General features: G+C 43.4%; 1 protein-coding gene across 9 annotated transcripts in view; it reads right to left on the bottom strand.

The window, feature by feature from the left end:
- PBX1 (PBX homeobox 1) overlaps positions 1-16791 on the bottom strand; it is a 328066-nt gene that overhangs the window by 162624 nt on the left and 148651 nt on the right. The window lies entirely within an intron of this gene.

Genomic DNA, 16791 nt, shown 5'->3' with positions numbered 1-16791 from the left:
TATTAGACATGAAACATATCATTAACATTGTCTAGATACAAGCTTGTCCAACTGTGGCCCATGAGCCACATGCGGCCCAGACCAGCTTTGAATGTGGCCCAACACAAACTTACAAACTTTCTTAAACCATTATAAGTTTTTTTGTGATTTTCTTTTACCTCATCAGCTATTGTTAGTGTTAGTGTATTTTTATATGTGGCACAAGACAATTCATCTTCTTCCAACGTGGCCGAGGGAAACCAAGAGTGGCCCAGGGAAGCCTGGCTAGATAAGTCATTTGTATTTTCTGTTTGTATGACATAGGTATATGAGAGAGGGAGAAAAACAAAGAGCACTTACGGGTGAGAAATCCATGGGCCTGGAAGCTCAGTAGAGTTCCTGAATGTTTGCATTTGACTTATGACCTTTTGAACTGCAGAAGCAAAGGTTCTGATGGCACTTTCTGCAGGACCTCCATGCAACAAAGACTTGTAACCCAGTATCATATTTTCCGTTCAAACAACCTTCTTCTGGGGCCAGGGAAGGGTAAATCAAAACCAATTAAAATGCTTTTGAACTTCTAAGAAAGTCATTCCAGGTTTTAGTTGAAAGAACCTTGTTTCTGGTAAGCATATGTGTTCAGGTAGACCCACAGACTACACCTAACCCACATGCAGATTTATACTATTTGGAAATAGAAGCTGAGTTCAGTAAACACTCCCCACACTTCAGCTCCTTCCAGGCTGTGGGCTCTGGCCCTTCTTCTCATCTGCACAGTTCAAATTAATTATACACTTTAATTTCATGAATTATTAATTTGATTCTGACTCGGCAGCTTATGATTATCCAGCGCTACAGACTATACAATTCCAGCTTCATTAAAACATCACCAGCTGCCTGAGAGACAGACATTAAATAGGGGAGAGCAATAATAAAATTAAGCTTCCGGCGCATAGCAACAGAGTCTTCCTCAGTCGCAGGCAGTGCAGGGCTCTGCTGCCTGGCTGGCCTAGGCAGAAAGGAAAATGTCCTTTTAGACAAGTCCACGCCCCCTTCTCAGAATGTGTTTCTTGGCCTTCCACCATGCACACAACCTCAGATGGTCAGATGGCATGACTGAGGGTTTGTACATTCATCTATCTATCTCTCCCTGCAACCCCTTTCATACGCCCGCCACCCCTGCTCATCCAACATTAATTCTCTGATGACTGCCAATGCTCCAAGCACATCCAGTCTGGCCACCTCCCAGTGTCTGCGAGACTGCCAGCTTCTGGGAAGGGTTCACAACTACTGACAGCTTAGCAGGTAGAGTGGAGCATAAGCCTCTAAAGAGTCAGCCCAAGAAACTTCTTTGTACTGAGCCTCTCTTCCCTCTCTTTGGCTTCTTGGTTTAAGAAGCAGTAGTCTGGTGCCCGGAAAGGGATTGGGTTTTAGTAGGAGTGTCCAATACGTCGAATACAATACTTCACTATTTGGGGGTCATAGATGCATAATGCCCAATCCAGGTACATGTACAATCTGGTACATGATAGGTGCTCAATCGGTACAAGTTCCCTTACACCATCCTCGCATTTATAAAACGAGGGCATTGAGCTCCTAATCTCTAAAGCTCCTTTCCAAGCTGATTTCTGAACCTCTGTGTAGAAAGTTCACCATTTCTGCAAATCATGTGATCCTAAGATACATCTGATGACTCTCCCCCAGAAATTCCATGCTTACTGTTAACAGGGAGTACTAGAAAATCATATATGTATAACTCAACAAGATCACGGCTATAAGGTTTGGAAGAATCCTCTTGGAAATCACCCTGGGCAGTTGCTCTTCAAAAAGGAGTCTTGGGCAGTGCTTCTGCACCCTTTGTGAAGTTCATACCCTTCTTCAAAGGGTTCAAGAAATCACTGGTTGCTAAGGCACGGTCTTAGTTGGACAAGCATCATGAAAGTAAGTGACAAAGAAGGAAAATGACCAAAACAAAGAAGAGAATGAGGAACAGAATCTTGATGGTCAGTGGAAGAAGAGGGGAAGAGACAGGAGGAGAGGGAGAGAGATCCAAACATCTTTTTTTCTTCCATTTTGTATACAAAAAGCCCAGTTAAGCATGCAGAGTCTTCTGTGGATTAATATACTTCTTCAAATAAATAAAACCACAGCACTTTCTCCCAGTAACATTGTGGCAAAACAATTTGTAGAAGGAAAAGGTTGGAATTTAGACATTCCATTTAGCTGCCTCAGAAATCTAAAGACCCCAAACCTTGTGGGATTTCAAATCGATGGAATTAATTAAGGGAGATGTCCAGCACTCCCCACTAAGTAATCAGCAGGTACAGTAGACCTGAAAGTCTATAAAGAAAAATGGAACCGGATGACATTGAGGGAGGCAGCAGGGATTAAAAAATGAGGATCCGAATGGGAAAGACGCCCACCCATTGATCGCAGCATAAAAGATTAAGGCTTCGGTGAGCAGCAAGAAGATTCTATAACAGAAAATGGTTATAGAGCATGAGCTTAGGCCCTGAAGGTATCTATAATCAGTGACAGCCAGGCATAGACAGACAGGGGACCATTTGCCCAGGAGCCAGGACCTGAAGAGTCGGTCAGGGGGTAAGATATAAAACTGGGTTTAAAAGATGTTAGTAGTATATAGGATAGTGTATCATTTTATATCATGTCATATTTATTTTCTAGTTCTTTCACTAAAATGGAAGCTCCATGAAGGTAAGAACTTTGTGTGTTCTGTCCACTGTTGGATCCTCAGTGCCTAGAATATAGCCTGTCACAAAAAGATACTCATTCATATTTTGTAAAGGGAAATGGTAACATGAACACAGGAATGAAGCACTGTAAGTGAAAATAGGCACCCCTGCTAATCCGTAAGCGTGATTCCCCATTTCCCTGGACAAGGCAGAGTCAAGCCAAGAAAGGGGGAGCCACAGGCCAGCTGTTAATGAGACACTAAATAAAACGTTCAGTATTCATACCTGTGGAACATGGGTGAACCTTCTGGTAACTCGATTTTTCACACCAATGACAGCAAATGAGAAAGTGAGAGAAGCTAGATAAATGTTTTTGAAAGCATTACTGCAGTGGAAAATAACTGCACTCTCAGGACAGAGCACTGAAGCTCAAAGAACTCAACTGTTTTCGCTTTTAAGTCATTATCCTTCTCCCTCCATTCTCTTCCAGTCCTATATAAGAAAACACACACACACACACACACACACACACACACACACACACACTACACTGCCACCCAATTTTACAGATGGAGTGTTACCAAGATTTGCAGCAGTGCCCTAAAAAGAATTCTGGCCACACTGAGAATCAACTAGAAAGCCTTAAGATCCCACGGCTCCCAGGTTCGTATGCAGCAGTCAAATGCCTGCTCAAGGGCCCAAGGGGGAGAAAAGCAGTGAGTCCTCTGTTCCTCCGTGCTCAGCTGACCTTTCCACCACAAAGCACGACTAGAAAAAGCCCCCTGCATGATGATGCCAAGAGGCAAATTCCAGAAGTGGGAGTAGACAGTTTCTGATGAACCCTAGAATGCTTACAGACTCGCAGGATTAGAAGAAACCTTTATAGGCACCTACACTTGCCCTTGCTTGCTCGGCCATCTTCTCACTAGTTCAAGTAAACAGAATATGATGCCTACCAAAGATATCCTGACATGCTTCTGAAGAGAGGCTCCTTCTCCCTGCTCAAGGGGATGAACCTAAAATTTGTTGCAATGAAGGCGCAGTCACTGTAAATATACTTCAGGAAGGAAACCACAGAAACCCTAAGTCAACCACAGTTCCAGTACAGAGGAAGCACCTCCCTTGGACAGAGGTCATAAGGCTAAACAAGCAATGTTCCATTAGACACCTCTGTTACCTTAATAGGCATCTCATCACCTCCCTGCCCAAACGCCACTGCTATTTATACTGAATAAGACATTAGCTAGACCTGGAGGCAGAGTACTCTAGGTCTAATGATAATATTTCTTCACTTGAGCCCCCGGTTTGGTCACTGGCAGAAGGTATCCTTGAGGGGCTTCTGTTTATGTCAGCAGATGTTAGCCTGAGAAGTAGCAGCTTTTGTTTCCACGACTTCTTCCAAATGAAGTCAGAAGCCTCCAGGGTTCTTGGATACATCAGAGAGTTCTAGGGGCATTGTCTCCTTTGTGGCCAGAACTATAATGTGGCAAGGGAAATGCTGACTTTCATTGCACAGTAGAAAATGTCAGTCATACTTCCAAGAATCTCTCAAAGGGGTCAGCATGTTCACATCAGGATCCTTGGCACTACGGATGACTTCACATACAGTAAAAGATCCAGTAGGCTCTGGCATCTAAGAGCTTAGAATCCAGACAGGGTGAAGTTTCCCATGAGCCCCAGATATCCACAAAATTGCCTGTGGTCATTAAACCCACAGGACTGTTAAAAAAAATAAAATAAAAAAAGTATGCAGAACAATGAAAGAAGGATTTTCTGAAACAAAAAACACAATCTTTCATTGTTTCCCCTGTCTTTACAATAAAAACACAGTTTTAGACCTGTCTGGACATGGGGACTTTCCAGTTTCCATGTGAGGCTGGACATTTTGAATTCAATACAAATTAGTTCCTCAAAATCAGAATCAATTGTCATAAAATGTAGGGAAGTATTTTCCCACGGGCAAGCATTTGTGGTAAAACTGGAAATGTTCAACTTGATTATAATGCTTCACGAAAAGGTCAGCATGGGATTTCAGAGCTTTACCTTGAGGATGTTAACTCTGTTTGCAGGCAGGGTGAAATGGGGAGAATGAGTTTGCCCAGGCTTGCCATGTCCACATTGCTCTGATCACCTGTCACAGGGCCAGCAGCAGACTGTGTGCCTCAGAAAACAAATGAATGCATGTATACACACGCACACTTTAGACACACACATACCCCCCATGTGCTTTCCAGTGCCCAGACACCTCCAAATTCGATGACAGAAAGAGTGTGCCAATGTGGGTATATTCATTGGATAAGACAAAAACAACATTACTAATAGTAATCTAAAACAACAGGTCTCAATTCACTGGGACATGGCTTAGCATCACCTGGAGAGCTTTCCAAAAATACAAATGCCTGTGCCTCCCCATATCCAAAAATTCTGATTCAGGGCATGCACAAATATTAAAAAGGTCCCCAGGTAATTATAATATGCCATATACCTACTCCCTGATTTCCTGTAGAGACAATATTTACAATGCCAATTAATAGCCTAAAGCTTTTACTCAGGACAAGTAAAAATGGCTACCACTTCCTGATGTCCAGGTTCTGGCTGTATATTTGTCATAGAACTTCATTATATTTAGAATCATGGTTCACATTCCACAATTGACTCTACACATCAGACCATGAGCTTTCTAACCCTACCTCTAACAGAATGAAACACAAACAGAAGAATTTCTCCTAACCCTACTCCAGATTTAAACCTGAATAAGAGTGATAGAAAAATGGCTCATCATTGAGTTGCTTGCTCCTGGGACACCACCCTAACCATTTGTTCTCTCTCACAGACTGGCATTTCTGTGTAGGTCTCTTTTGCAGCTCCTGGTAGCCCCTAGCTTGTTCAGTTTATCAGATCTGACGGGGTCATTGCCTGTGAGCAAGGCTGAGTAGAATTCTGAAACACTTTTTTTTTTAATCAACCAAAAGTTGTCATTTGGCCAGATCCTGAGGGTGAGCCCCTCCTTACTCAGTAAAGCTGAGTGTGATTCACCTTGGAGGAGGGGGATTTACTATGAAAACTAGAAAAATAGGAAAACAATTTCAGTTTTAAGAGACCAAAATTATGCCTTACTTGCAAGTCACAACATTTTTACATTTTGAAATCTAAAATTCTGAAACAGACCTCTTTTTCAAAACTAATTCCTACCACAAAGATAAGAGTCTTTCAATATCTCCACCATATTCACATAAAGTCAAAGAGTCAAAAGCATTCTGAGTCTCCGGCAACCATCAGTCAGGCAACCTCTGTCATTGGCTCTGATTTTACGAAGTGGTAGAGGTGGGATGGGCTCATCCTCAAAGCCTAGGCACTTCAGAGTTTGGCCGCCCATGTGCTTCTATGCCATTGCCAGGTGAAAACTCATGTGATAACAAGAAGCACAGTGATTCCACAGAACCATTATGAACACTCCATTTGTCACCCAAATCTTAAATACTCCTGGTTGTCAGGTATTCCTCATGGGCCTACGTGTACCAGAGTTAGTCCTATGGGAACAGTGCCCATTAGTGAAGGTCACCCCACCCTGACCACTCAGAGTTATGTCCTCAAAGTTCCTAAATGTGGTACAACTGGAAGCTTCAATTGGCAGAAGATTTTCACCCCAGGAATGGCTATCTTTGTGGAGGTTGTGTATGACAAATTCTTTTGCCCAAAACACCTAGATTCTCCAAAATTACCTTGAATATGCTGCAATGCCGACAATGCAAGTTTTTATTACACATTAATGTATATGGCAAATTTAGAGTCAAAAAAGAAGGTAAAACATGCCATATTCGTGGTAAGTCCAAATGGAAACACAACTTTATCCACAGTTTAGGAATCAGACTTGGATCTGACTTCCAACTCTGTGACTTAAAAAGCATGTGTCCCCTTGGGCAAGGTACTTACTTACTTTGAACCTCAGTTTCTGAATCTACGCAAATGGGGATAATGCCATTTGCCCTGATATTCTTTTTGAGAATTAAATAAACAAATATGGTGTCTGATACAGTACATGCTTAATAAAAGATTGCTAGTATATTAACAGTTGTCATTATTATGTTATTATAGATTATCTTCTCGTTGAAGTTATGCTAGGTACTACTTCTTAGTGAAGAACAAGTCCTGGACAGGGAGCAGGTAATATTAATTCCACTTACTGCTCTGAAACCACCATCTTCCCCTAGACAATGACTATTAACTTGTTTTTGAGCTCTACCTCTGATGCCTTCAGCCAAGGCACACCTGTTTCCAGGTAAGACTAGATGAAATAAATGCTTTGTTTCATTTCTCCATTGGAAATGAGGTCTTGGTCCATGTTGAGGATGTGTCGGGAGTGTGTTTGTTCTAAGTTTCTGGAGCCACTGCACACCTGCTCAAGTAGCTGAGATGCATACTCCCACCATCTCAGAGCTACAGAAGTCCCAGCTGCTGCTGGAAGTATTTTTAGCTGCATTATTTATTTGAACACCTGCCTGACAATCCTAGACAGAGCTCAGTCTGGGAGGGGAAGGGCCACCGGAACACCCAAGGGTTCCTTCCCAATACGGTTGCATTTGCTAATCTGTACCCATCCTGTGGCCAAGAAGAGCCTTTCTCTTCCCAAAGAGTGGTTCTGATCACAACACACCACAGGCAAATAAAAGTCTCCAAAGAAACACCTCCAATGTCATATTCTTAAACAGGACCCCATAAAACCCAAGAACCTTAATGCCAATGCCATGTGAAACACAGAGCCTCTCATCCTGGCAGCTATGAACATATTAGTCACCCTCAGCTATCCTTCCGGTGGCGACACACTACTAACCAATATCGCTTCCTTTATTTTACCCGTACAAAAACTGAAATGCAGAGAAAATGGCTACAAAAATGCCGTCCTCTTTCTGACCATTCTGCATTCGTGTATTTTGTTCTTCTCAAATATAATGTCCTGCTGCTGACTTCAACCGTACCCATTTTTCAGTTCATAGCCTCAACTCCTTTCTCTTAACTATCAACTCCCCACCACGACCACCCTGAAACTTAACTGCTCTCTGTCTCCAAAACTGCATATTGTCTGTATTCCAGTATTTAACGTTTTAATTATGTTCCATGTTGAACTGTCTGGCACCCAGGATGTGCTCAACAAATTGAAAGAATGCTTTTTAGGTCTTGTAAGAAAGATACTATGCATGTTTTGGCTTTTTTTTTTCTTTAATAGATTCCTTTTTTTTCTTCTCTTCATGTATTTCTGCGTGTGTGTGTGTGTGTGTGTGTGCAGAGATGACATTTCCCACGTTGCCCAGCTGGTCTCAAACTAGGCTCAAGCGATCCTCCTGCCTCGGCCTCCCAAAGTGTTGGCATTACAGGCGTGAGCCACCACACTTGGCCTTTCACAGCTTCTAACTCAGTATCAGTACCAGAGACCTATCAGGTACAGAATAAAAGCCTGCAGATTGACTGAAAGCCCCTCTCAAGGCCGCACTGCCATCTGCCATCATTAGAATGTTTACAGATCAAAATTCTTGCTGCTGGCACTTAGGTCTGGCTCACCAGGTCATGCTTTCTCTGCTCATTCTGCCTTGGGCTAAATTGCCTAATTTTTCAATATGTAGGCTACATATTCTTTTCAAGGGGGTAAGGATCTTATTATTTATTTAACTCACCAGAGTCTTAAGTGACTGTTTATGAAAGGTTCTGAGATCCCAGAAGGAACGATGCGGCATTTAGTGCAAAGCACCACTGCCTTGCATAGATCAGTGGGTGGTGTGTACAGACATACACATAAAAACACTACTTGGCAGTCACCACACACATTGTTTTTGTATGTTCTGAAAACATCTTGCTGGCATAATTCATAAGCAGAATGTCTTTATATTTAATGACCCAAATATGCCAGTCACGTGCTTCTGAAAAGCAAGTTAGATCCAATAAAACAGCAATTTTGTTAACCCTCCTACCACCTCCCCACTAAAATAATCTCTGCTTTAAATTCTGACCTCTCTGAATGGCTGCTTTGAGAAGTACAAGTGGGCAATAGGCCTTTGTAAGCCATCATCTGTTAGTGTAGGCATGAGAGGAGGCGTGGAATACAAATGGTCCTGGCAGTGCAAGTTATAGACCCAAAGATACAGATTTTTAAGGAACTGGTAGGATTTATGCTATGAGAGGAAGAGTTTATCACAGCTTAGATTTCTGAGTCAGAGAAATAGACTCAAATAATTCACAAAATCATATATTTTAGAAGAGAACAGTCATCCAGTCCAGTTACAGACTTTGAAGGCATGAGCTAGTCAAGCAAAAGTAGACAGACCTTCAGCAATTACTTATCCATTTAACAACTATTTGTCAAGTACCTATTATGATCCAGGTATTATTCCAAGCACTAGACTACAACAGGAGTTAGATAGATAAGGTCCCCCAGCATGGTCCTGTCTCTTGCTTTCTTCAGGACAAATGACAAGAATGCCACAGCAATATGCTGGGGAGGGTTCTTGGGCAGCTAAGAATACACCAACTCCTGCTACTGAGAACCTCAAAATCAACTGACCTTCAAGATCACTAGGCCTTCCCAGGTCTTCATGAACAACCAACTACAAAGAAAACAAATGACAGTAACAAAACTCCGTGATTATAATCAGACCTCTGCAGTACTGAAAGGTCTTCCATATACTACCAAGGACATCATCATCATTTTTCACTGTTTCTCCTAAAAGATATTTAAGAAATGAATGGCTGAGAATGTGCACACAACTGAGAAGAAAATCATTTAATGAAAGAGTCATCACTTGCAAAGCCCAATTAAAAGTCATATTTATTCATTCATTCAACTATTCAATAGTGAACATTTATTGAGCAGCTCTGTGTGTAGAGCACTTTATGAGTTAGATGCCTTGGGAAATACTGAGATGGATGGCACAGTCCCAGCTCTTGAGGAACTTTAAAAAAAAAAAAATCAATGGGGAAATGACAATCTTCATTTTACAGATGAATAAACAGTGGGATGGACAGTTAAGGGATTTATTTTGAGCGCTTCATCATAGAACTAAATCACAATATAGTCATCAAAAAGATGCAAAAGCACTGAGCTAGAAGGCAGAATATCCTAGCTCCAGTCCTCGTTCAGACTCACTGGTCAAGTCCATCCCCTTTCTTGGGTTCTAATACCCTTTACAAAATGAGGGGGTAGTCTTCAGAGTGGGTTCTTCCAGCTCTAGGATGACATAATTCTAACACTTGTGAACAATAAGGTTTGGTGGTCAGAACTAAAGAACTCAGTCTCCTGACAAAGGGAATGACATTTAATATGAATTGTTATTGAGAGAATTTAAAGTCCACCTAAAGGAATATGGAAGCTATTCCATTCCATTGGCCATTATTGCATTTGTTCTTAGAAGATGCTCAGGCCTAAATATCCTCTTCAGTGGACTTTCTAATTGGTATCTCTCCTATCTTAAAATAATGATAAGGAAGGCTGCAGCCTTTCCCTACATCTCCCTTCAGCCCCTGCTAAGTATCTATAACACAGGGTAATACGTGTTTGCAAGAACTACGTTGCTCCCTGTAAGAATAACTGTTCCAACGATAATGTAACCCATCTATGTGTGATGTGACAAATGGGGGCTTAGCCTACATGTAAAGAACTCTTAATTAAAGGTTTAATAGACAATGAGAGGCTTGAACTAGATCATATATGTAAGATCCCTTCCGGCTTTGGCTTTCTATATTACTATGAATTTTGTGAAGACAATGTAAAAATTTCTTTATTGAGTTAATCAGTGAATCTAGAGCATTAACCAAAATCATTTATATTTGGCTTATCAGTACTTACTTCCAAAAAAGAATAATAGGAATTAGTATAGAAAAACCTTAGATGGGATCTTTAAAAACAAACTGTTTAATAATTTCACAACATTTGGAACCCTCCCCAGAGCTGTTCTCTGAACTTGGATGATGTCTCCTAAATTGCCAGTCAGCTGGCCATTTTGCAACACGTGAGCTGTGAAATCATGTATGTGAAGATCTAAATGACAGAATAAATAGCTTTGAATCCTTTTGTTTATATTTAATTTTTCCCATCCTTCTTCGACGTATCATTTGTCCTTAACACTTTTATTTTTTGGTCCTAGAGGCACAGGTGGTTCTTATTTCAGGCTGTATGAACAGTTCTGCTATTCAAAGATTAATGAATAAAAGGGCCTTGTAAATAGATTAGCATGATAATGGTAATAATGCTTTCTGCTGCCTCTGTGCCTACTTCAATCTGTGTGCCCCTGAAAATGCCTCCCCTCCCCCATGCACTGGTTCCTTTCCCCTCTTTCCCACCACCTGATTCTTTCAGTCTTAGGAAGACAAAGTGACTCACGAATCAGGCAGCTGTACAGAAAGCAAGGAGAGGATGGAAGGAAGGGGGAGAAGAGGGGTGGAGAGAGACAGAATAGAGAGTAAAAACCCTAATGTACTTTTTTTTTTTTTTTTTTTTTGAGACGGAGCCTTGCTCTGTCGCCTAGGCTGGAGTGCAGTGGCGCGATCTCACTGCAAGCTCCGCCTCCCGGGTTCACGCCATTCTCCTGCCTCATCCTCTCCGAGTAGCTGGGACTACAGGCGCCCGCCACTACGCCCGGCTAATTTTTTTTTTTTTTGTATTTTTAGTAGAGACAGGGTTTCACCGTGGTCTCGATCTCCTGACCTCGTGATCCGCCCGCCTCGGCCTCCCAAAGTGCTGGGATTACAAGCGTGAGCCACCGCGCCCGGCCAAAACCCTAATGTACTTTAAGATAGGAAGGTTTATGCAGAATGTGGAGAAAATACAAGACTCCACTTTTTAATGCAAACAGTATCTTCAATCTTCCCCTTCTTTTTATGACACTTGCTGTCTATCTATCACCATTGGAAACTTACCTGTTTTTATTTCAATCACATGTTCCTGACCTCCTACACATACCTTTTATCATAGCTGTTGGAGAGCCATGTTGGAGGTCAAGATTTTAGAGAATTACGTCTAGAAGCAAAGGCTAGTTACAGGTTTGGCTTTCCTCTATCACTACATAGAGACAAGTTCAAGGGCCTTTCCTTGAAGGTTTTACCAAGAGGCAGAAACTTCTCTGAAAACTTACAACTCCTCCCTAGGGGTTTAGTGTCAGTCATTAATGAATGACTTAGTGGGATCTCTGCTGACATCCTCCTTCAGCCTCAATCAATGTAAGGATCTCCACACTCAAGACTTGCCTGTGCCCCTTTCCTTGTAGCCTAACCCATCATCTGGTCTCTAGGCATGTGTAAGGATGATGAGTTGGGCAGGGCGAGTCATTCTGGAGGGATGCCATGAAGCCGTCCAGGCAAAATGGATTTAGACAGAAAGCAAAAGTCAGTCCCTAGAGCGGGAGAGAATGTGGAAAGAGACCAGTCCTTCAGAACCCCACACCTATGCCTGCCTGCCTAGGTGGAGAGTCCAACTGCATGGAGACGCTGAACCGAACAGGCAACGGGCCCACACACCAGGCCAGGAAACAGTCACTTCCCTTCCTTTGTCTCCTAAGACCTGCACGTGTTTTCCCTCATTTGAAGGGAGCCCGGAGCACTGGAAGCTGGGCTGACCCTCTGCCTCTCGTGGTGATTAACATCCCCCTCCGCCTCACTCTGACCCCCAAGGGGGCACACATTACTACCCACCCCACCTCCTGCCTCTGTGCCTTCCGATATCAACCGGGAAAGGAAAATCTAAAAATAAAGCCAGGGCCAGAGTGTGTACCACTCGATTGGGCTCCTGTGCTCACAGATCTGCTTATTTTGGCCTATCTCTCCCCAGCGATAAGGCTGCTAACAGCCTGTTATCAGCCAGTCGGTGAAAATGTGCTCCAGCCTGATTAGGCCTCAGTCTTTGCCAAGGTTATAAACAGCCGTTATCGTTTTCCCGAACAGAATAATCCGGACAGTATCAGCTCAGAAACATATGGGCCACACAGAGAAGATAGCCGCTGACGGACACTTCATTTTAATTGTAACGAGTGGGTAGCAGCAGCCTGCAGACAGCAGACAGAGAGCTGCCCGACTGGCAGTGGGGCTTTTTTTTTTTTTTAAATCCCTTCTTCCTTCCCTGGTTTCCAACGCCTAAGCTGCTTTGATATTCTGGGTGGTATAATGAAGTGGCCCCTCCCGCAGATGTTACCAGTCACCAACCATGACCCTTCCCTGCAAGGAAGATGGGACCCTTCTGATTCTCTTATGGTGGGGGGGTTTGCGGGGGGGAGCAGACAAAAACCAACAACCAGCAAAGGGGAACCAGTACAGCTCTCCCTGCTCTTCAGACAAAATTCAGTCTCAGTAACCTGTCCCGTCATCCCACCCTGCTCTCAGCCCCCACAGCCATGCTTCTTCAAGACCCTCGGCCTGTGAATGCCACATTTCAGTGTCCGGCAGACGGCAGGCTTTCAGCACACGATGGCTGAATACTTACGAATGGGGCATTTATAGCACTTCCTTCAGCCTTCCACATGTACACATATACATCAGGCAAGATTAAGCTTGCAGGGAACAAGCCCACACGTGTGGGATTTTGTGTTCTGAAAGCAATTTCCAAAATCTCTGCTCTCCCAATGCCCTTTCATGAAATTTGTTCCTCAGGCTTGACACAGAAAGTCAACTGACTGGTGTGAGGCAAGTGGGAAGATAGACATGACAAAAAGAGAAAGCTGGCCGAGTGCAGTGGCTCACGCCTGTAATCCCAGCACTTTGGGAGGCCGAGGCAGGTGGATCACGAGGTCAGGAGATCGAGACCATCCTGGCTAACACGGTGAAACCACGTCTCTACGAAAAATACAAAAAATTAGCCGGGCATGGTGGCGGGCGCCTATAGTCCCAGCTACTCGGGAGGCTGAGGCAGGAGAATGGTGTGAACCCGGAAGGCAGAGCTTGCAGTGAGCCGAGATCGCGCCACTGCCCTCCAGCCTGGGTGACAGAGCGAGACTCCGTCTCAAAAAAAAAAAAAAAGAGAAGACCGATGATTAAAGTTTTGGTGAAAGGGTCACCTGTCTGCTTCTGGGTCAGCAGAGGTCTTGGTTGCTGACAACTAGGCCCCGGTTCACTGCTGTTGGTACAAAGTCAGCAGCCACCCTGTTCTTTCATAGGGTGATGCATTTTCCCCCCTCAAGTGCTACCATAAACAGAGTGCTAAGAAAGGAGCAGAAGAAAAAAGAGAAAGGATTGACAGCATGAAGGTACAAGATGAAGAGTGCATCTCTCCCTGCGTTGAGCAGCGGACGCACTCTGTGTTGCCACTATTGTTGCTAGACTAAGGTTCACGCCTGGCTGGCCAGATGGGGTCAACAACAGCAGGTGGGACTTGGAGGAAGTTAAGCCATCATGCCCTGCCTTGCACTTAGTCATCCCTGTTCATTCTTCTCATCAATATTCATGTCTCACAATATTTCAGATAATTAAATATCCTCAACTTGTTCTTCTTTTCCTGAGCCTCTTCTCTATTTTACTCCCCTCTCTCCTCCTTAAACCCTCAAGGCTCTTCTCCATTTTACCAAAGGAAGCCAGCACCGCCAGGCGTGGTGGTTCACACCTATAATCCCAGCACTTTCGGGGGTCAAGGCGGGCAGATCACCTGAGTTCGGGAGTTTGAGACCAGCCTGACCAACATGGAGAAACCCTGTCTCTACTAAAAATACAAAATTAGCCAAGTGTGGTGGCGCATGCCTGTAATCCCAGCTACTTGGGAGGCTGAGGCAGGAGAATCGCTTGAACCTGGGAGGTGGAGGTAGCAGTGAGCCGAGATCACACCGTTGCACTCCAGCCTGGGCAACAAGAGCAAAACTCCATCTCAAAAAACAAAAAGGAAAAAAAAGAAAGAAAGCCAACACCTTCCACTGCCTGCCTACACACTCAATATATTCAATGGCATTGAAGACATCCCCCAATTTAAATTCAACCTCTGGAATCTTTCTTATAAGGAAGAAAAAAACTGAAAAGAGAAAATGGAAAAAAGGTATATGAATCTAAAAGAAATTCCCTCTGACGTGTGATGCTGCTGCCTCCCTCTTTTTTTGACATCAGTTTCAAATTCTGCAGAGAAAGGATGATGTTGCTTTGCCCACGAAGAAATAGTCACAATAGGTAATACTCACTGAACACTGGTGTTATGTGTGAGACACTGACCTAAGCATTCTACATAAATTTGCTCATTTAATTCTCAAAACAGTTCTACGATTCACACCCAGGTGGGCTGCTCGCTGCTGCATCTATGCAATTCTAGGGACTCCTGGGCCTCACACCCAGGGAGTACCCTTTCCCAGCAGCCTGAAGAGGCCTCTGTCAGCTTGGCCACCCACTCCATCTCCATGCTTTCCTTCTGCAGATCTACAGGGACTGGATGCAGACAGCACTCCGGACCTGAGACGACTTCTGGTATTTCACTGTCAAGTGAAAATTGAGTCCGTGGTAATGTTCCTGCAATAATATCAAATTCAAAAGGGAAAGACAACGGAAATTCTGCTGCCAGCTGAAAGGAGCCTGAGGCACATTTTTGTTTTAATTCTTTTTTTCATGGCTTTTCAACACCTGCCTTCGCTCTTCCACTCTCCCAACAAAATATGGCTTAGGTTGCCTTGCAGTATTAATAAGAGACTGGCCAGCAGACTTATGCAAGAAATTGCAGTGGGTGGTCTGTGTGCAATGTCTTGGTGGTCTTGAGCTCGGTCCTCTGACAAAGTTCAAGGTTACAGTGGTCTTTCCCGAGTTGCCATCAGAATCTGAAAATATCCTGGAAACATGAGAATCCCCCGCTGAACTCATGAGTTGGCTCAGCAGTTGTTTATTCAACTTAAAGTGTTTTTTCCCCTTTTTCTATTTTTGTTTTCTTATGCTTTCTGTTTCAATGGACCCAGCTTTGTCCTTGCACAATTTCGAGTGAACAAGACTAGAGGATTTCCTGAAATAAGCAACTGGGCCTATTTCTCCAGGTGTCCTGCTTCCCATTTTGTCCATGGCCACCTTCTGCTGATCAGCTTCCACTTTCTTAGAAAGAAGACTAGCTTGCTCAGAGTTACACAACAGAGACAAATGGAGCCTTGAGAGTAGCAGACAGACAAAAGTGACCAACAAAGTTAAGTGTGCTGCAGCCTTCCTGTGTCTGCCATATCGCAGACATTATGAACTAGCAGGCCCCATGAGTACCATGACTACTTCTCAGAGTATCTATGGCACCACTGCCATCGCTGATTTGCTGGGGTGTCTCTGCGGCTGTGTGTACACCTCAAGGACTAGGACACTGCCTTCCTCTAGTCAGTATCCCCAGCACCTACCGTGGTACCTGGCATACAGTCAGCACTCAATAAGTAGTGGTTAAAATGAAGAAACAGATTCAGCGCAAACCCGCCCAAATGGGTGTTCAAGGCCAACTATTTTGGAGATAGCCTAGATTCAAACTTGGCATTTCCTAACTTTGTCTCGGTTACTTCTTTAGCCTCAGTTTCCTTATCCCTAAAATGGGTATAATATAATCACAGTACCTGTGCCATATACTTGTTGTAAAGATTGGATATGTTGATGGATGCAGCTGGAGGCCATTATCCTAAGTGATTTAGTGCAGAAACAGAAAACCAAATACTGCACATTCACACTTACAAGTGGGAGCTAAACAATGGGTATACATGAATGTAAAGATGGCAACAATAGATACTGGGGTTTCCAAAAAGGAGGAGGGAGGGAAAGGGCAAGGGCTGAAAAACACTCTCTTGAGTGCTGTGTTCATTATTTGGGTGAGGGATTCAATAGAAGCCCAAACCCCAGCATTATATAACATACCTATGTTAACAAACCTGCATATGTACCCCCCTGAAACTAAATTAAGAGAAAAGAAAATATTTAAAAAAAAAAAGACTATATATGTGTAAAGCACTTAGCCCAGCTCTTAGCCCATCTAAGTGTAAAGCACTTAGATGACACATAACAGTCATCTGATAAATATTTCTTATTTAGGAATGATCATCCCTCACTCATGTCTATCTGCCCCTTACACAGCTACTACAGTAGTCAACCTCTCTTACCAAAGAAAAGGCTGCATGCAGTCCAGGAACTCTGGTTCCTATCCCTGCTTTACTAGGATTCCAGC

Source organism: Symphalangus syndactylus, chromosome 12, assembly GCF_028878055.3.
Source record: "Symphalangus syndactylus isolate Jambi chromosome 12, NHGRI_mSymSyn1-v2.1_pri, whole genome shotgun sequence".
Lineage (NCBI taxonomy): Eukaryota > Metazoa > Chordata > Mammalia > Primates > Hylobatidae > Symphalangus > Symphalangus syndactylus.
Note: the sequence above shows the minus strand (reverse complement) of the source record. Positions and strands in the feature narration are given on the sequence as shown.